Source organism: Eleutherodactylus coqui, chromosome 5 (genome assembly GCF_035609145.1).
Source record: "Eleutherodactylus coqui strain aEleCoq1 chromosome 5, aEleCoq1.hap1, whole genome shotgun sequence".
In the NCBI taxonomy this organism is placed as follows: Eukaryota; Metazoa; Chordata; class Amphibia; order Anura; family Eleutherodactylidae; genus Eleutherodactylus; species Eleutherodactylus coqui.
Genome location: NC_089841.1, coordinates 247,200,346 through 247,221,316, shown reverse-complemented (window position 1 = coordinate 247,221,316; position 20,971 = coordinate 247,200,346). Strand labels below are relative to the sequence as shown.

General features: G+C 46.6%; 1 protein-coding gene across 2 annotated transcripts in view; it reads left to right on the top strand.

The window, feature by feature from the left end:
• Positions 1–20,971, top strand: part of PTBP3 (polypyrimidine tract binding protein 3) — a 140,087-nt gene that overhangs the window by 2,196 nt on the left and 116,920 nt on the right. Inside the window, exon 1 of one of the 2 annotated variants that reach the window (XM_066604433.1) lies at positions 8,664–8,783. The exons of the other annotated variant lie outside the window; for it this stretch is intronic. The gene's annotated coding sequence lies outside the window, so the exon portion shown is untranslated. Of the gene's footprint in view, positions 1–8,663; positions 8,784–20,971 lie in introns of those variants that run through there. 2 annotated transcript variants of the gene reach the window in all.

Sequence of the window (20,971 nt, the reverse complement as noted above, 5' to 3'; positions counted from 1 at the left end):
TTTGGGCATGAAAAAAAGTTTCTGAAATACGCTCTAAGGGTGGCCAGCCGCTAGCGATGTCCCACACTGTTTTCAATGGGGTCGGCAGCAGCAGCGCCATCCCCATTGAAAACATAGGGACTACATCGCGGACTTCTGTGACAGCTATGGCAGAGGATTCCTTCATCCCTGCAGGGACCGTAGGGGTGAAAGAATCCTCTGCCACAGCTGTGGCAGAAGTTCACAATGTATTCCCATTGGGTCGGCGCTGCTGCGGCCCCATTGAAAGCAGTGGGTTGCAGGCAACCCCCGCAGCAATGATTTTCGGGGAAGAGCTTGAAATATCAGCCCTTGCTGTATTTAAAAAAAAAAAGTATACTTGCTTAGAAGAGTCATCCGACTCTTCTCACCGGCATGGCAGACTTCTTGAAAAGTCCCTGACCCCAGAAAGTGCTGGTGTCATTGGCTGAGTGCTTAGCCAATCACAGGCAGCACTCAGCCATTGAATGGCAGCTGAGCGCTGCCTGTGATTGGTCACAGCACTCAGCCATTCTTTGAATTCAATGAATTGAATGAATGGCTGAGCGCTGAGTGCTGTGACCAATCACAGGCAGCACTCAGCTGCTATTCAATGGCTAAGCACTGCCTGCGATTGGCTGAGTGCTTAGCCAATCACATCAGCACTTCCTGTGGGCTAGGAATTTTCAATCCCCGGCCTCCAGAAGACAGAAGAAGACTGCCATGCCGGAGAGAAGAGCAGGATAGCTCTTCTAGGTGAGTATAATTTTTTTTTTTTTTTTTACAGCTGGGGCTGATTTTCAGGGATGGGCTTGTATTTCAAGCCCTTCCTTGAAAATCATTGCTGCAAGGGATGCTTGCATCCCACTGCTTTCAATGGGGCTGCAGCAATGGATAGCATCACATGACTTCTGTGACACCTGTGGCAGAAGTCCGCGATTTATTCCCTATGTTTTCAATGGGGCTGGCGCTGCTGCCGCCGGCCCTGTTGAAAACACTGAGCGATATTGCAGATTTTCTTCTCTGCGCTACGAGGCTTAGAAGTAAAAATCACAAATGAGTATGAAACCATCGAAAATGATTGGTTTCATAATCATGTGTTTTCACTCAATCTCGAATCGCAGGAAAAATATCGCTAGTGGGTAGCCACCCTAAACATGTTTTTTTTTTTTTCTTCTTTTTTTTTTTGCTAGTTTTCCTCGGCTTGGTTCACTCCACCCTCCCTGAGATCGGGCAGCTACCAGTAGTGAGGAGGTTTGCTATACTCAATCTGTGCCCATTAAACGAATGACTGTGAGTTACTAGCGGCCCGATTAGGTAACCCCGACCCCACCAGCATTTAAAGTCTAATCGTGGGAAATCCTTTTTAACCCGATAAGGACAAAGAGCTGTCAATGTACAGTCCTTGGTCCTGGGCTTTAATCCGGCACCATAGTCTGGCACGGGGTTAAAGCTTCTGCAAACTAGCAGGAGAAGGTAGGGTCCTCGGTTGTCAGTGGTAGCCTTCTCTCTTGCAGGCTACATACCTCTGAAAGCGAAAGCGCTATTCACACGGTTCGATCCATTGATCACCTGGTGCCCCCCAACATGGCAGGGCTGTTGGGTTTTAGCAGACCCAGATTAGGTCTGCCAGTGACTATAGGGGGTTGTTTTTCCCTATAATTGTGGCTTCACTGGCTGCCCCAGCTACAGTGAAAAAGTCAATGAGTGTGCTTCAGAGGTCTTGTATGATGTCATGGAGAACATAGATATTGTTTTTTTTTTTTGTTGTTTTGTTTTTAGAAGTAAAAAAAAATTACAGAATACAATCAAAATATATAAAACTAAAATGACCCGCGCCAACCTAAACTGTCTCCAATACTACTGCCCAGATACACCCAGCAGACATAGGAGCAGAACCAATAAACGTGTTGCCAGCGGCACAATCCGCATTGCCGATTCCAGCGGGGCAACTTGATGCAAAAAAATCCAGAATGGCATGATCCAATCTTGAAGCAAAAATAGAGAAATGCGTGACAGCGCATCGGGGCAAAAAGTCCAAAAACTCTTTATTCTTCCATACAAAGCAGCAACGTTTCGGCTGATCAGCCTTTGTCAGGCTGCGATGGCTTTTAAGGCCCCATTGAACACAAGGGGCGAGGCGGTCCATTTTTTTAGTTCCTGTCTTGTTTGAATGAAACCCTGCTGAAGAATGGGTTTCATATTTGCGCAAGTTTTTTCCGCATCGCACAAACCGTGTTTGAGAATATCGCTGGTGTGAACGAGCCCTAGGACGTCTTTTCTCGGAATTACCCATGTCGCAGCTTTCCATAAACCAATTCTATATCTTTCTTCCCATTGAAGCCGCGGTTACACTTTGTATCCACAGCAGGCTGGGAGGGGTTTGCTGCTTGTAGCATCCATTAACCCGCGCAGACGCATCCAGAAATCAATGTCGATTGAATATTTTATGAATATGAGCATCCATTACTAGAAAGTCTGCAGCCGGCGATAAATATAGACTTCAGAGTGAGAAATGTGTGTGTTTTCTTTTAATTTCCTCTGGGAAGCTCTTTGTCACGCCGAACACTTATCTGATGCTTTCCAAGGTTTGCCACATCTGTATTTTTAGCCGTGGCCTTACTCTGTCCTAGAAGCAAGGCTATAAGGTTCGCACCGTCACACCGATCCGACTCGGATACAGAAAGCGGAATACACAGTTTTAACTACTGAGGCTTAATTTTGGGGCATCTTTGCTTATATGGAGAATACAAAGGTCTTTTGCAATACTGTGTTTCCCTGAAAATGAGACGTAACCTGAGAATAAGCCCCACCCAGATTTTCGGGGGGTTGAAATATAAGTGCTTTACCCAAAAATAAGCCCTAGCTACACTACATGAAAAAAAAAGCAATACTCACCTTGCAGGTGTTGTCCGGGTTCCTCCCACTGGCTCTCCGGCAGGCTTCCGTGCAGTCCTCAATACCGACAGAGCATTCCCTGCTGGTGAAGGGGCTTGAATACCCTGCCTCCAGCAAGCAATCGGTCTGATTGGTTCACAAGCACTGCCTCAGCTAATCAGAGCCGGCACTTGATGAACCAATTACAGCCTTTGGCTGAGGCGGCGCTCATGAACAAATCAGAGCAATTGCTTGCTGGAGGCGGGGTAGTTAAGTCCCGTCACCAGCAAAAGATTGAGGACTGCACGGAAGCCTGCCGAAGCATCAGTGGGAGGGACCCAGACAGTGCCTGCTAGGTGAGTATAAGACACACCCTGAAAATAAGACCCTGTGCCTCTTTTGCGGCAAAAATTAATTCTCCATCCTGGTCAATTTTCGAACCAAGGAAGATGAAGTCTTGCACGCATTCTATGGCTTCGTTGTCATTGTTAAATTTCTGCAAGCAGAGATGTGTCATCCGAATAAGTGACACTAAAATCTCTTTTTTGACTCCGCACGAGCACAAACATCTATATCTATCCTAACCTTTAACCCTTTCTAATCCACTGTCTCACATCTAAAGACATTCTGACTAAAGGCTGCACAGCTGCGATGTCGGAAGACGTCCGGCAGGATATTATTACTGTATATGACTGGCCGTACTGTTGTCGGGGGCCTCTCCAGCATGTCCCATACCACAATACTGGCTCTAGCCAGCAGGTGGTGCTATTGTATAATGGCAGAAAGAGAAAACCCCATAGGAAACCCTGAATCTAAAATTGGATTGCAAAGGGCTAACGCATAGGGCTTTTAAAACTATTTTTTCTTCTAATCACCTGTTGACTGTTCCAGTATGGGTACAATTAATTCATTTTTAGATGGACTGCACCAGACTTTTGTACAATTGTATCTAAATATTGAGTCTGTGACCAGACCCCCCCCCCCTCTAACCTCATTTCTCAGAGCCTCTAGTGGCTCCTCTCTCCCTCTCCCCCTGGATATCTCCCCCCCCCCCCCCTTCCTCCCATTCTTATATTCCTCTCGCTCCCCCCCCCTTCTTTTTTCCTTTTCTCTCTCCTTATTAGCAAAACCGAAGATGCGAAGTAATAGTAGTATCAACAAGACCCAAGCTACAGGTGTGGGTGAGAACCCCATGCTTCCCTTATGCATCTGAGGCACAAACAAAGCTTTAATCTTTAGTTATAATTATAAGTGTTAACAAAAAGTTTATGAAACTTGCCAATAGCAATTGACTCGAGATCCATTCTAAAACCTAGTCTACTCTGGGTTTTTTCTTTTTTTTTTTTAAGTAACTAGTAAGTAATTAGTATGCTATTGATAAACGTTACAAGAGTTACGTAAAAGTGTCTTTACAGTTAAAAAAAAAAGCTACCTCAAGAAAAGCGAAAACGTAATCTGAAAAATGACGACAGATACTTTGTATGTCAACACTGTTTATTTGATACCTGGTTTCACTAAATTGCATTCATTGTATTTCACCGATAGACTAAATAAAAACTTTTTGAACATAAATATTACAAAAATTAAAAGAACAAAAAAGAATACACATGATTTCACCATATTCGTAACAACCCGGACTATATAATATTACAGTTATGCAACATGGTTAATTCCGTAAAAAAAATAAATGAATATAAATATTGAGTCTGTAGACTGCACACATATTCCGTGCTAATATTTGTATTCATGTGCTACATAAAGGCAAAGTGTGATTGTTCTCAGTCAGAGAAACCAAGTAATCTTGTAGATATTACAGCTTTTAATAGCTAACAAAAATACATGATGTTACAGCGAGCTTTCGAACCAATGCAGGGCTCTTCCTCAGGCATAATGGAGCAGATCTAAAGGCTTATTTATATAAAAACATATCCATGATCACATGGGAGGGCACAAACCTGGTGCGCTTAATTTGCACTTGAAACGAATTCTAGAACAGGATAAGAGGGCACAAACGTGTTGTGAATAGGTCTCATTCACATGAGCGACATGGCATTGCTACAAGAAACCTGCAGCGATATCACATCACTGGTCCTTGCGATATCGCAGCGTCTTCACGCAGTGAAACCGCGACTTTGTAGCACCACATGCGAGGATTTTCGGGAAAGGGGGGCGGCTTGAAATATAAGCAAAAAAAAATCATCATCTTACAAATGTGCTTTCTGACCCCACAGCAGCTTCTCCCTGGGTCCTGTTTCGGCACTGTTTCTATTCATGATCTTCTGCCCAGGGATTGAAAAATCCCCCACTCCTGGAAGCGCTGGCTGTGATTGGCTGACACTTAGCCAATTACAGCCAGTACTCGATTAAACTCATGGCTAGTTGTGAAAAAATATATATATACTCACCTAGAAGAGCCATACAGCTCTTCTCTCCGCCCCCGGCAGTTGTGTTCTGGAGACTGGGAATTGAAAAATCCCTGTCCGGAGAAAGTGCTGGTGTCATTGGCTTCATTGATGAAGGACTGAGGGCTGCCTGTGATTGGCTGAGCGCTTAGCCAATGAGACCAGTGCTTTCTGGAGGTGGTGGTTTTTCAATCCCCGGCCTCCAGAGCACAGAAGACAACTGCCGGAGCAGGAGAGAAGTGCCGGACAGCGCTTCTAGGTGTGTGTGTGTGTGTGTGTGTGTGTGTGTGTGTGTGTGTGTGTGTGTGTGTGTGTGTGTGTATATATATATATATATATATATATATATATATATATATATATATATATATGTGTGTATATATATATATTCACAAAAATCATCGCTGCAGGGATTGAAAGCAGTGGGTTGTAGGCAATCGGACAGCATCACGGACTTCTGCCACAACTGTGACAGCTATAGCAGAAGTCCACGATGCACTCCCTATGTTTCCAGTGGGGCTGGCGCTGCTGCCGCCGGCCCCATTGAAGTACTGAGCAATATCGCAGATTTTTTCTCTGCGCTGCGAGACTTAGGAAAAAAAAACGCAAAGGAGTATGGAACCATTGAAAATCATTGGCTTCATAATCATGGCTCTCGCATAGCAATAAAAAATATCGCTGGGGGGGCGTGGCTTGGCGATGGCGGCGTGAGCATCTCAGGCATTAAGCTCCCGCCGATCCCGCTGCTATAAACCCGCAAAAAACAGCCCACAGCAGCCTAACAGACCCACCGATACCTCCATGGGACGCAGAAGAGTCTCCAGCCGCGCCATGGCACCTCCAGAAGCAGGTCCGACCTGGATACAGCGCTTCATGCAGCCCTCAGGAGCCGCGGGATCCGGATCCAAAATGGCGCCGGGCCGCGCGCGCAGCCTCTCCTCACCCCCCGGCCGCAACAACGGGACTCCCAGACCTGTCAGCCGCACCGGAGATCGCTGTTACTCCTGCTCAGCAGGAGAGGAAGATATGGAGGAGGAAGCACAGCGCAGTAAACCAGCGCCAGCACAGGAGGTGAGATCTCCCCAGCCACCAGTGTCCCCTGTAGATAGCGATAGTCGGTAGGGGAGTGACAGGTCACCAAGCCTGGGCAGCTGCACAGAAGCCAGGCAGAGACCTGCATGGGGCATAAATCAAAAGCCTCCCTCCCAAACGTCCTCACAGGAGGATGGAGGTGACAGTGTAAAGCACCACACACAGAGCCAAAGAGGGGGGGCCCAGGAGAACCCTAGTACCAACAAGCTGACTACAGCACACATGCAACCCCAAGCAATAAGCCCATCTGCCAGATGCAACCGCCATGACAGGGGCCACGCTACGCAGCACAATTGGGGCCGAGACAGCTATAATGCAGAAGCAGTAACGCCCCGCAAGCAGAAAGATCACATCGACCGGGCACGACTCCCATCCGGAAACGGCGACTGTTCCTAATCACAGAGCCGCAGCATTAACTATAGCTACAACACCTCGCCTATATGCGAACATCCAGAAGACTTACCGCAGTCATGGGACTGGAAGGAGCACCTACGGTCTCTGCCCACAAAAAGAGACTTTCAGAGGCTAGAGGACTCTCACAAACAAGCCCTGTCTCTCATGCAACAAGAACTGAGACACGTGGATCACAGATTACAAACAGTAGAGGAGTCCCAAGAAGAAGTGTTTTCCCTGCTAGATACGCACAGTCAAGTCATCAATGCACAGACCCTTCAGATTACGGATATTCTATCCCATCTAGATGACCTGGAAAACAGACACAGGCGCAACAACATACGTCTGAGAGGTCTGTCGGAACAAGTAACCCCCCAGCAGTTGGAAAACTGGGCCCGAAGCATGTTCAGCTCCTTATTACACCGCGATCGCTCCCAACCAGTGGAAATAGATCGTATCCACAGAAGCTTGGGTCCCAGACCAGAAGATCCGGGGAAACCGCGGGATGTAATTTGCCGGATCCATTTTTATAAGGACAAAGAGGCGATCCTAAATCAAGCTAGAGATAATAACCCAGCTCTCACACACAATGGATGTCCCATCACAATATTCCCAGACCTGGCAAGACGCACCCTGCAGCTCCGCAGGGCGGTGAGGCCACTTCTCCAAGCAATGCGAGAAAGAAATATATTGTACAGATGGGGGTACCCGTTCCAGCTGACAGCATCCAAAAACGGCAAAACTGCAGTTTTCAGAACACCAGCAGACCTCCCAAGATTTCTGGGGGTCCTGGAGCTCCCCATGGTGGCGATACCAGACTGGCCGTCCCTACCATCCCTTCCAGTAGTAGCTCCCAGAGAGGCCTGGCAAGAGGTGCAACCCGAGAAGAGAAGAAGCAAAGGCCACCCCAGAGGCACCCCTCCCACCTGAGATTCATGAGAGATCAAGACAAGACTTGCACTAAACCAGGGAGCCCTGAGAGACGCTCTTCCACGGGCGGACCTGAGAACGTCCCCGGACGACGAGATTACTACGTCTCCTAATTTCCTCCCCCACCTCACCTTCCCCTTTACCTTAAAATCCCCCCTCCCCTCCTCACCTCCCCTCATTTCCCCCCTCTCCTCCATCTAAACGTTTGCATATGTTTTCAGGCTGAACAAGTCAAAACACAGAGAGCACCTAGACATATCTCAGTCACTATCACATAGGCTGCTGTGGATACGCATTTACAAAAATGTTGCGGGCTCTATATCTTTGCCCGGAAGGGCATTACTCACAGATTTAACCAGCTAGTGGGTGAGGCGGGAGGGCTCACGATGGTGTCTCCTCTCACTTCCATCAATAGGCTAGACGCCACTAAGTGCCGTCTAATCCCTGGCTCTGGCCAGACGGATACCTACTCCTCTAAGTTTGGGGCTCTTTCCCCCAACTGACAGATTACTGGACTTCTGTCACCCAACTACTTTCTCTTTCTTCTTCCTTATCCCTCTGTCCCTCCTTCCAACCCCTCTGGTCTGCTCGGCAGCGACAGCCCGTGTTAATAATCTACCAACATGACAAATATATCCTTCTGCACCTACAACGCAAGAGATTTAAATTGTCCGTCCAAACGAGGCCAGATCCTGGCACATATGCATAAAAAGCACATTCTCATTGCAATGTTCCAGGAAACCCACTTTAAAAATGACTATGTCCCCAAGTGTAGCAACAGATATTATCCCCAATGGCACCACAGTACCCACCCTGACAAAAAGGCATGCGGAGTCTCCATTGCAATGCACAAAAGTCTCCCATACAAACTCCTCTCCTCCGAGGCCGACCCAGAGGGCAGGTACCTTTTTCTAAAACTGGAAGTAGGAGTAAAGTTACTTACAGTGGCTAATATCTATTTTCCTAACTCAGGCCAGACCGCCTTCGGGATCCAGGCGCTGGGGGAGCTGGCTCGGTTCGCCTCTGGAACCCCGATTGTCTTGGGAGGAGATCTGAACCTGTGCATGGACCCACAACTTGATTCGTCATCAGGTAGGTCTGGTGTTTCCCTGGCGGCCGTGCGCAGATTGAGGAGACAGCTGACAGCGCTCAAACTCATTGACCTCTGGAGGACACTACACCCCGAGGTCAAGGACTTTACGCACTACGCTGCTGCACACAACAGCTTTAGTAGGTTAGACTACTTATTTATCTCGCATAGCCTCCTAGACCTAGCACCCAAAAGCTCGATAGGCAGAATTATCTGGTCGGACCACGCACCGGTCTATGGGGCACTAACGGGGGGAGACAACAGGATTGGGCAACACAGCTGGCGTCTAAACGATAATTTATTGGGAGACCCCTGCTGCCTGAGCGAGATACGTCAGACTATAGAAAACTTCATAGAAAATCATAAAACAGATGAAACAGCCCCGCCCATGAAATGGGAGGCCCTGAAATGTGTTTTACGGGGAGTATTTATATCGCACGGCGCTAGGCTCAAGAGAGAGAGGACGGATAGACTGCGGGACTTGTTGACAAAATTGGATATTGCAGAACTATCCAACAAAACAAAAGCCACTGCAACTACAGGTGCAGAAATCTCCCTACTATGCCAACAGATCCTATCACTCATGGACCAGGCTAGCCTATGCGCTAGAGATAAAATGAGAGGAGGATACTATGAATATGGAAACAAATGTAGCGCTTGGCTGGCCAGAGCCCTAAATCCACGAGAACCACACTCACACATTTTTGCACTGAATGCTTCTACAGGAAAAAAAGTGCATGCCTCCACAGAGATAGTAGAATGCTTCCGTAAATATTACGAGGAGCTCTACAACATCCACAATAATGACACGGGCCCTGAGGGAACTGGGGACACAGGAGTGGCGTCATACTTGGAGGAGCATGGCTCAGGCCCCATATCCGGCGAGGAGTCAGAGGCATTAGAGGCCGACATATCTGAACAGGAGATTCTGGAGGGGATCCAGAAGCTCAAAATCGGTAAAAGCCCAGGCCCAGACGGCTTCACGCCTAAATTTTACAAGACATACGGGAACCTACTAGCACCCCTACTACATAGCTCCTTCAATGCCATCTCTAGGAATTGCCCATTACCGCCTCAGGCGCTACAGGCAATCATAACGGTGATTCCAAAGCCGGGTAAAGACCCGTTACAATGCGGAAGTTATCGACCAATTTCCCTTTTAAATGTGGACATAAATTTTTTTGCTAGAACCATAGCTACCCGATTACAACCCCTTGTGCCAGGGCTGATACATGGAGACCAGGTGGGGTTTGTCTCGGGCCGTGAGGCACGAGACAATACCATACGGACTATATCTTTGATTGGACGAGCCCAGCAAGAAGGAAGACCCCTATGCCTCCTATCTGTGGACGCCGAAAAGGCGTTTGATCGAGTGGAATGGGGCTTCTTAGAAGCCACACTCCAAAAAATAGGACTCGGGCCTAGGCTGCGGAACTGGATCATGGCACTAGATAGAGGTCCCACGGCACAGATCCGGGTCAACGGCAGGCTCTCACCCCCTGTAAACATCCGCAATAGCACGAGACAGGGTTGCCCCCTGTCACCCACTCTCTATGTCCTAGTAATGGAATCCCTCGCAAATGCAATAAGAAGCAATCCAGATATCAAAGGCTTCCCAGCCCCCTGCACCGAACATAAACTAGCATCATTCGCGGATGACTTACTCATTTACTTGACTAACCCCCAAACTAGTCTCCCAGTCATACTACAAGAATTCAAAAGATATAGCCAACTGAGCAATTTTAAAATAAACATCAACAAGTCCGAAATCCTAAACATAAATCTACCTCCCGCGGAAGTCGCCCTCCTAAAATCCCGATTCACACTGAAATGGAAAGACAATCACATTAGATACCTGGGTGTTAATATCTCTCCCAAGCTAGACAACCTGTTCGATATCAATCACAAACCCCTGTGCTCGGCGCTAGAGAAGGACCTAGAGAGGTGGCGACCCCTGACCTTATCGTGGTTCGGCAGGATTAACACACTAAAAATCAATGCCCTTCCCAGATTCCTTTACTTGTTCCAGACCTTACCGATCCAGATCCCTAAAATCTTTTTCACACGACTCAGAAGAGCACTGGTAAAATTTGTGTGAAATGGAGCAAGGCCCAGTCTAAGCTATAAAATACTAACCCAAAAAAAAGAAACGGGAGGGGTGGGTCTCCCGGACCTCGCAAAGTACCATAGGGCGGCAATAAGCAAGTGTGTACTCAACCTAATGCTTAGGAGAAAGACCAAGCGGTGGGTTGAGCTTGAACAGGATTCAGCTCCCTTCAATGGGCGGGGCCTGTTCTGGCTTAGGGGCGGTCTTGGGCGCCGAGGGATCACAGTCTCCCCGCTCCTAGAGACCATCCTGAAACAATGGGACGGTTTCGCAGCAAAAACAGGCCTGATTTCGATACCCGGCCCCTGGACACCCATAGTAGGTAACCCGGAATTTCCGCTGGGTGCACGAGGTCTACCCCTACTAGATAGGTTAGAGACACCTATCCCTAGAATAAAGGATGTAACGACAACAGGGGGAATCATGCCACTAGAGGCTCTATTGGGGGAGGGGAGCCAGAAGGCCAGTGCGTGGTTCCAACACCGACAGTTAAACCACTTCATACGGGCACAGGGTCAGGTCTCGGAGGTGTTGCGCCAGCCCGCCCCTTTCGAGGAGATGTGTGATACGTCCCCTGAACGGAAAGGGGAGATCTCCACGGTCTATGGCATGTTGGTAGCCGGGGATGCGCCAGACGGTGGGGTAGGTTACAGGGGAAGATGGGAGGAGGAGCTGGGCAAGCGCCTCGAGGATAGCGACTGGGCCAAATCCTTTATCATGACCCACAAGATGTCTGTCTCAGGCAGGCACCACGAAATGAACTACAAAATCTTGTCCAGGTGGTACCGCACCCAGCGCGCCTGGCCAAGATGTATCCCAATATTAGCAGCAACTGTTGGAGATGCCTCAATGACCTAGGGTCGATGATTCACATTTGGTGGTCCTGCCCTCTGGTGTCTTCCTGGTGGAGGGAGGTAAATGCCTTATACAATGCCTTGTCCAAAAAGGAGATCTCATTTACACCAGAGATGGCTCTCCTCTCCATCACTTCAGGCCCCGAAGCCCTGATCAAGAAGGGAATCCTCAAATTTTTTCTCCTGGCAATGAGACAGGTGATTCCGCAAAAATGGAACACAACGGAGTCTCCCACACGCTTAATGTGGGCAAAAGCCATGGACGACATTAAATATATGGAGGAACTAAGGGCCAGGGATGATGCTAAATCTTCTACTTACTACGCTACATGGGCGATATAGATAAGCTTTCGTTCCTCGGACAAATTCAATCAATAGTTAAATAGCGGAGTGGCGCCGACCTGAATATAACTACCATGGAACACTGCCCCAGACAGTGCCCAATAGTGGGTGGTTCCTGCCGAGCTGACCAGACCCCCCTCTAATCTCACATCCCAGAGCCCCTAGTGGCTCCTCAATCCCTCTCCCCCTGGATATCTCCCCCCTTCCTCCCATTCTTATACCCCTTTCGCTTCCCCCCCCCCCTTCTTTTTTTCTTTCCTCTCTCCTTAATAGCAAAACCGAAGATGCGAAGTAAGAATAGCATCAACAAGACCCATGCTACAGGAGCGGGTGAGAACCCCCGGCTCTCCGTATGCATCTGAGGCACAAACAACCCTCTAAGGTTTAGTTATAATAATAAGTGTTAACAAAAAGTTTGAGAAACTTGCCAATAGCAATTGACTCGAGATTAGAGATGAGCGAGCGTACTCGGCCACGCCCCTTTTTCGCCCGAGTACTGCGATTTTCGAGTACTTCCGTACTCGGGCGAAAAGATTTGGGGGGCGCCGTGGGTGAGTGGGGGGTTGCAGCGGGGAGTGGGGGGGAGAGGGAAAGAGAGAGGGCTCCCCCCGTTCCCCACTGCTACCCCCCGCGCCACCACGCCGCCCCCCGAATCTTTTCACGCGAGTACTGAAGTACTCGAAAATCGCGGTGCTCGATCGAGTAATTACTCGAAACGAGTACGTTCGCTCATCTCTACTCGAGATCTGTTCTAAAACATAGTCCACTTTGGGTTTTTTCCTTTTTGTTCTTTTTCATATCAGCATACTTGTCTATATTTAAGTAATTAGTACGCTATTGATAAACGTTACAAGAGTTACGTAAAAGTGTTTCTACAGTTAAAACAAGCTACCTCAAGAAGAGCGAAAATGTAATCTGAAAAATGACGACAGATACTTTGTATGTCAACACTGTTTATTTGATACCTGGTTTCACTAAATTGCATTCACTGTATTTCACTGATAGACTAAATACAAACTTATTGAACTAAAAAAAAAATATATCGCTGGTGGGTCGGCACCCTAAGACTCGACAGCTGCTTTGGTTAACCAGTGTTGTCCACATGAACACCGCTGGCCGGTCATATCAGCATGTAGTGTCTTAGGGCTCTTTCACACTGGTGATAAAATTGTGCGATGCGAGAGTGATTGAAAACGCAGAATTATGAAACCAATCTGCGATGTTTTCACTCTTGCGATGTTGCGAGAGAAAAAAATCGTGGCATGTCCTATCTTTGTACATTATGCGTTGTTGTTTATCTCCCATGTTTCCCGATGGAGCCTCCTTCTTACTGCTTTGCAAAGCACAAACTTGCGATTTTCATGTGATGCGGTTTTTCACATCAGAAAGTCCTTTTGACTTCCGCGCTAGAAAGAAAATTGCAAGTGGCAGTGATGTTTTTGCTAGAAAAAAAGCAGTGTTGACGCTCAAAAATCACGGGAAAAAGTCGCGATCGCCAGTGTGAAGGATCCCTTAGACTACCCATGCATACTATGCACAGTGTGTATTAAGTAGTCAGAGAAGTGACTCAGCCATCTTTGTTTCTCTAGAACTGGAGGGTCCCTTTAAGTTGTTGTTCTGCTCTCTAGTCCAGAAGCCAAATGGTTTATATAGAGCATTTATCAGCCATATAAAAGCATGCATCCAGCGTCTCTTTGGAGCTGTCGTCTGTTCCTCTGGATGTCTACAGAGGAGGAGAGTAGTTCTTACACGTCCCAAAGATGCTGGCAGGGTTGGCTGCCAGACTTTTATTGGTAGTACGGTATTTTTTTTTTTTTTAAAGGAACGTTTATTTAGCCAAAATAGACAAATATACAGAAACAGCAGACATCATAAAGAATGCACACCTTGCTGGTACATGAGAACTGGAAAAAAAAAAAAAGACAAAAGTGAAAACACTAAGTGTCTCGCATATTCGTGTGCATTCCTCATAAAACATAGTACTTGGCTGTTCATTTTCACATTTATTTATCAACTTCTCATAATGGAACAAACCCAAACCAGGGAGGACTCCTAGTCTCGGAGCCCCAAAACACCAGGAGAAAAAGGAAGAAGGAAAAAACAAGACAAAAGAAACAAAAAAAATAGATAGAACCCCCCCCCCCCCCCAACTTTAACCCTCCCTCCTTAAACAACAGCCCTGTGCGACTCCTAAAGAAAAAAAGAATTAGCCTAAACAGTAGATCGGTTCAAGCGGGTATCCCTCACCATATCCATTCCCAATATCTAGACAGGCATCTCTGCTGCTGTTGCCGGACAGTTCACCCAGCCCCCACAAACCTTGTCAAACTTCTCAGGACATCCCCTGGCCATATAAGTCAGTTTATACATTGGAAGCACAGAGTTCACCACCTGGATCCATGCGTTTCTGGTTGGCCTACCAGGGTGCTTCCAATTCAACAAAAGCACCTTTTTAGCATAGAAAAACAGTAGCTTATATAAGGTGCGGGTTGTGGCTGCCACTGGTAGGTCTCCAACAAGCACAAAGAGGCACACCCCAGGGTGCATGATCCTCGGGGCCCCCAGGTGAGACTCCATAAATACAAGAATGTCCCCCCAGTATTCTCGCATGACACCGCAGTTCCAGAACATGTGCATAATGGTCCCATCGGCAATTAAGCATCGGGGACAGGTCGCTGAGGGGAGCAGACCCATTACATGTAGCCTGGATGGGGTGTAGTATATACGGTGAAGGAACTTCACCTTGATAAGCCTATCTCTAGCACTAATCAAAGGAGGACCAGAGCTCGCCAATATGTCTTTACTCTCCCCCGCTAACAGATCAGGAATGTCAATGACCCACTTCTAGGTCGCCCTCAGCGGGGCAGGACACTGCACCAAGTGGGCATAGAAACTGGACAGTGGTCTTACTAGGTTGCACATCTGTGCCAAGCCTTCCAACCGAGTCAGGGACAGCGGTCATGAAACTGAGCCCTGATCACATGTCGCAGCTGGTAATATCTGAAATGGGAATGCTAAGCAGGTTGTAGATTATCTGCAGCTGGAGGAAAGTGCAGAAAGTGTCCTCAGTGACTATGTCAGTTAGTACATTAATACCATGAGCTCTTCCAGAAGGCAGACTCTGTAAAGCACTGCAGGTGTGGCAAGTGTGGATTATCCCACAAAGGAGTATGTGGGGACTATGTGACTTCCACTACAGGGGTCAGCTGCAAGGCCGTGTGCCATATTCTAAGTGTTACCAGCATGGGGACAGCTAAGGGGGCAATAGGAGAGGAGGGGCCACACATCAGCAGACCCCTCAATCCTGGGGCGGAGCCCACCACCCTGCGCTCCCGTCCCACCACCGGATTGTAATCCGATGAAGTCAGCCACCACCCAGCATACACCAGCGGGCTGGCCAGATAGTAGTAGTAGAAGTAAGGCTAATCCTTTCCAGCTCACCGGGAGGCACAAGGTCTCCAATTTAATCCTGGGGGTGGAGCCTCTCCACAGGATACGCAGTACAATCCCACGAAGCGTGGCAAAGAATCTGGTTGGGACCAGGACAGGGGAGTTATGCAGGACGTACAAAAATTTTGGTAGTAGCTTCATCTTTAACAAATTGACTCTGCCCACTGGAGTGAGCGGGAGAGAGGCCCAACGTGTCGCCATTCCCTCAGCCCATTTAAGGAGGGGCGCTAAATTAAGGTCAAAGAAGGTAGAAACCCTCGCCGACACTTATACCCAAATAGGTTGTCTGAGCTGTCCAGCTTAGTGGGGCGGGGAAAGGGAGCTCAGCCGCCGCAGAGTCTATCGCAATTAAGTGGGTTTTATTCCAATTGACCCGAATACCAGAATGTAGGCCAAATGTGTCAAAAATGGCGAGTGCGGAATCAAGAGAGGACTCTGGATCCTGGAGAAAGAGGAGGGTGTCATCAGCATATAGTGCTATGCGCTCTTCATAATTGTGAAGTTTAAATCCCTTTATTACCGGTGAGGTCCAGACCCGAATTGCAAGGGGCTCTATAGCAAGGGCAAACAGGGCAGGGGACAGGGGGCAACCCTGTCGTGTGCCTCTACCGAGGGGGAACTGGGCAGAAACATGGACATTGGTTTTAATACTGGCTACTGGGGAGTCATATAGGCTCTTTACCCACCTAATAAATGCTGGCCCAAACCGTTGCATCACTGCCCACAAGTACCTCCACTCTACTGAGTCGAAGGCCTTTGCCTGGTCTATAAATACCAGGGTGCGTTTCCCACTGTTAGAGTGTTCATATGTCAGATGGTCAAAAAGCCGCCTTGGATTCATGTCTGTACTTTTGCCAGGCATGAAGCCAGATTGGTCAGGGTGTATAATCTCATTAAGAACGGAGTTTATGTGCATCGCCAGTATGTTTGCCAAAATTTTAGCGTCGTTGTTAAGAAGCGAGATGGGCCTATAGGAGGTACTACGGTATTTAGCTGTGGCGCACACTTATGTCCTCAGTTTATTGGATAATCCTCTAACAAAGCTGTGGGTCCGCCTTGCCTTGAGTATGTTTCCTGCCCCCTCTCTTTGTTGCCTTGGACCCGATCCTCGCCAAACAATACGAACCCCCGTATCCATGTTCAGTATTGAACACATCCTCCAAACACTCTTTAGGGACTGGTACCTCTTTCCTTGACCCAAAAGACCTTATGATTCCAATCACTGACAATCCTAGATTCCCACCAAAATTCGTGAACCACTCCATTCTAAGGAAAGGGGTCTCCCGCAGCGCTGTGTGAATTTCTTTCAGGTTGCTCCCACTCGCTGGGATTCTTTCAGTGTCACATCTGCTTAGCTGACCTTTTTGAATATCCTCAACTGAAACCCTTCTATGACACAACCAAACACCGCACCAACCTTCACCGCCCCTCATGCTCTTTAAGCATGTGTCTTGTGGCTTCCACTCTACTACTGCCATATCAGTAACCTACAAACTTAATTTCACAACTCTCTCAACATCTTTCTGTATATTGTGGGGCATGGGAAGGGGAGTTCGAAAAGCAGTGAGCCTCATGCTTTTACCTATCTCATGATGCTAAGATCTCCATGCTATGTATTGCACTATATATCTGTCTTTTTGGTACTTTGTTTTTCTTGCAAAACCTAAAAACCTTTGAATTGGGGAAAAAACTAAGCAAATGGATTGATTTCCAAATGGAATCTCGTAGATTGACTAGTTAAAGAAGGTTCATTGATGTCCATAATTGACCTTCCAGATGATTATCACATCCCAGTAGATCTAGGTTAACAAAAATTATAGCTTTGCAATGTGGAAAGCAAGTTCTCCATTTTTAGTTTTTCCTCTTCCTTTTTGGCATCTTCTCTGCCCCTTAGGTGTTCACAAAGGTGGTGGTGGAGAAAAAGATATAAATATTATCTCGTACCTAGATGACTGTCTTTTGGTTAACAGACTAAGAGAGTATTTTATTCAGACATTTGGTGATTAGTAACAGACCTCCTCACAGACCTTGGCTGGAAAATTAATCTTGAGAAATCAGATATATCCCCCAAGTACCCAGAAAACTTTTTACTGATGTACGTTTAGATTTGAGGGCCCACAATCTTTTCTCCTGACTAACAAAATGGACAAAAGACTACAAAGCTAGCCGTTCCTCTAACTAATGTGAGTTTTCCCAGAATGTACTAAACTTCCAAGAGCAGAGCATCTATTAAGGGATAGACGTCTAAAAATGTTGTTGGATAAAATAACGGTTATATCTCTCCTTTGGCACCAGATATCAAGATCTTCATTTGGGCTGAAACATCAGTTCCCTCTCAGCTGTCCATCTAAAAGGTTTTCCCAACTTGGTGGCGGACTGCCTGAGCCCCAAGAAAGTAGACGGAGGGGAGTGCAGTCTACATGTCTTCACTTAGATCATATAAAAATGGTGTACCCCACAGGTGGACCTTTTTGATTTAAGGGAAAGTACCAGATGCTCAGTATTCTTTTCCCAGGATCCAAGGCTTATATGTTTTCCCCTTCTCAATTTTATACTTTTTTTTTTTTTCTTAAAGAAGATTCAAAGGAGTCAAGCAACAGGGATCCTCATAGTGTCCCAGTTGGTCAAAAAGGCATGGTATCCATTGCTGACCAGCGTTGTCTTGAGGAAACTAATGCTTCTGCCCTAGCAGGATTATTTTCTGCTTTCGGGTCCCATCTAGTGTCAAAAGATCAGGATGCTGAATTTAACAGCTTGAATCCGGAAAAGCTGAGACTCTTGAACTAGGGCCTCTCTAAGAAGATAATTCTTACACTTCAAGAAAAGCTGTAAAAGGGTAACCTCTTCCATCAATCTCAAAATATGGGGGATGTTCCGCTCCTGGTATAAAGAGGACCACCCAGAGTTGAGGGAACAAGACATTCCTTTTTATTTTAGAATTCCTGCAAGAGGGTCTAGACTAAGGTTTGAGGCCCAGTACCTCGAAGCTCCAGATTTCCACCCTCAGTACCTTTTTTGATTTTCATGTAGCGGAGCATAGATGGATCAGCAGATTCCAAAAAGCACCAGTTTAAATGATGCCCCTTGTTTCGAAGTCTGTTCCTTCCAGATGCTGTATTTGTGCTTCTCCCTTCAAACAAGCAGATTCTCTTTTCCTTAAAATTTTAACCCTTAAAATCGTGTTCCTAATGGCTATCATTTCACCGAGAGGGTGAGTGAGATCCAAGAATTTTCTGGTAGAGAGCCCTATTTAAGACTTTCCGATGATAGGATCGTTCTGAAATAGTCCCTCCTTAGTTATGGTAGTAGCCCAGTTTCATAGAGAACAAGAGATAATCCTTCTTTCTTTTTGTCAGAATCAAAGAAATGATCACGAACCATGTTTTCAGATGTTGGCTATTTCGCGAGTATCTTCGTATCTCAGATTCCTGGAGTAATAATTCATTCAATTCTAGGGAAAGAACAAAGGGAAAAAGGCTTCCAAAAACACAATGACTAGATGGATAAAAATGGCTATCCAAGAAGCATATAGAAACCAATCGTACTCCCCGGAGGGTCTTCGGGCTCACTCTGTGGGCGATGCATTCTCCTGGGCTGGGAGGCAGAAGAGTCTGTGGAACAAACTTGCAAAGCACCAGGATTAATTAACGTCAGACTTTTTCCAAACATTGTAGTCTAGATGTTTTAGTCAACATTGACATGGCTTTGGGGCATCAAGTCCTACGAGTAGTACCGCCCAGACTCCTAGGAACTGAGAATTCAGTATGACTCCAGTGGTGGTGATATGTGGACACTGTGGAACATGGAAATTACTTCCTACCAGTGATTGAGTTTCCACAAGTCCATCTTGACAACACCCTTAGGCTAATTTCACACGGGCGAGCACGATGTCCCCCCCCCCCCCCCCCCGCAGATGCAAGGCGTTTTTGTGTTAAAACTGCCTTGCATCATTTTAGGAAAGTAGCGATCCGCTGCAAAGTGTTTCCTATTGTGTACACTTCGCGGTCGTGTGATGCTGTTTTGGCACCATTGAAAACAATGGGCAATGGGAGGTGTTCCAAGGGAACACCCAAAGAATAGGATATGTCACAATTTTTTCCCCTGTGCCGTAATGCAGGAAAATATCACTCGTGTGTATGACCCCATTCAAAAAAAATGGAGTTCATGTTTTTGCGATATCTGTGCGTCTCGCATCGCACAAATCTCACACGATTTCTTTCAGCCATGTGAAAGCGGCGCCTTTAATAATTAGGAAAAAAATCTGTGAGAAATCCACATGAAGTAACGTATTCTTGTGATTCTTCACTAAATAAGCTGCATCTATATCTGGGGTAGTTATTGGAGGGTCCTTATACACTCCTGTAGGGGCTGTCTTGATGGACTTGTGAAAACCGAATTACCAGTAAGAAATAATTCCCATATGATTTGTTCTTCTGTTGCTTTTTTTTGGCAAAGTAACCCCTTCCCTACATACTTATGGCTGTATATGTTGTAACTGTACATACCTTCTTGTATGCAGCCAACCCCTGCCCAAAACAGCCGTGATTGCAGCTGTTAACTCTTTAACTGCTGCTGTCTAGTCTGAAAGCAGCATTTGACATGTCCCGATCCATCAGGATTCAAATGTCCTAAATGCCACGCTTCCTTGTTTCCAGTTATTGTTACAAGGCTTGTATAAAGAGTCTAACATTGACTTGTAGTTATGCTGCCTTCCAATAGGTGGCGCTGCAGAGGTATTTTTCCATCTCCTTTTTTTGCATATTACCCAGAGGAGCGTGCATGGCCTTATAAGTCTCCGCACTCACCTTCTAGGTGATCTCCCTAAGGAGAATAGATAGTGCTCCTGCCCTCCCCTTGTGTGATAAGATCTCATGGTGCCATCTGAGTATCATGGCAGCCTGGGGCCTTCTGAAGTATAATCGTACTGACCAACAGAATAAACACCTGTCCTGTTACCATGAGCACCATAAAAATCCCCCTCCCCCCTTCCGCAACAAATGCGTTTTCTAACTTTTCTCCCATTTTGACCATTTCAAAAAGTCTTCCCATGCCTTATATAGTACTTTTAAATTGTACTATTAGAAAAATACAACTTATCCTGCAAAAAACGCCCTCCTATGGATATGTTCCTTTGAAAAGTAATGTTAGGATTTTTTTTGAAAGTGGAAATACCAGAATTGCAGAATGTGACCTTGATGCAGGAGCATCAGTGACCCTCAGTCATGAAAGGGTTAAAAAAAAAAAATTTAAAAAAGAGATGGCTTTTGATTTGCATTGAGCGAGGACCATGGATGAACACGTATAGACCACTTAGCATGTGATAGCATGAAGGGGTATTCTCATCATATATTGCTCTAGTAATGTAATTAAATATTCTGTAATGTGCAGAACAGAGAAGTTACTGTAAAAGCTGAAACTCTGCAAGGGTTCTTACAGG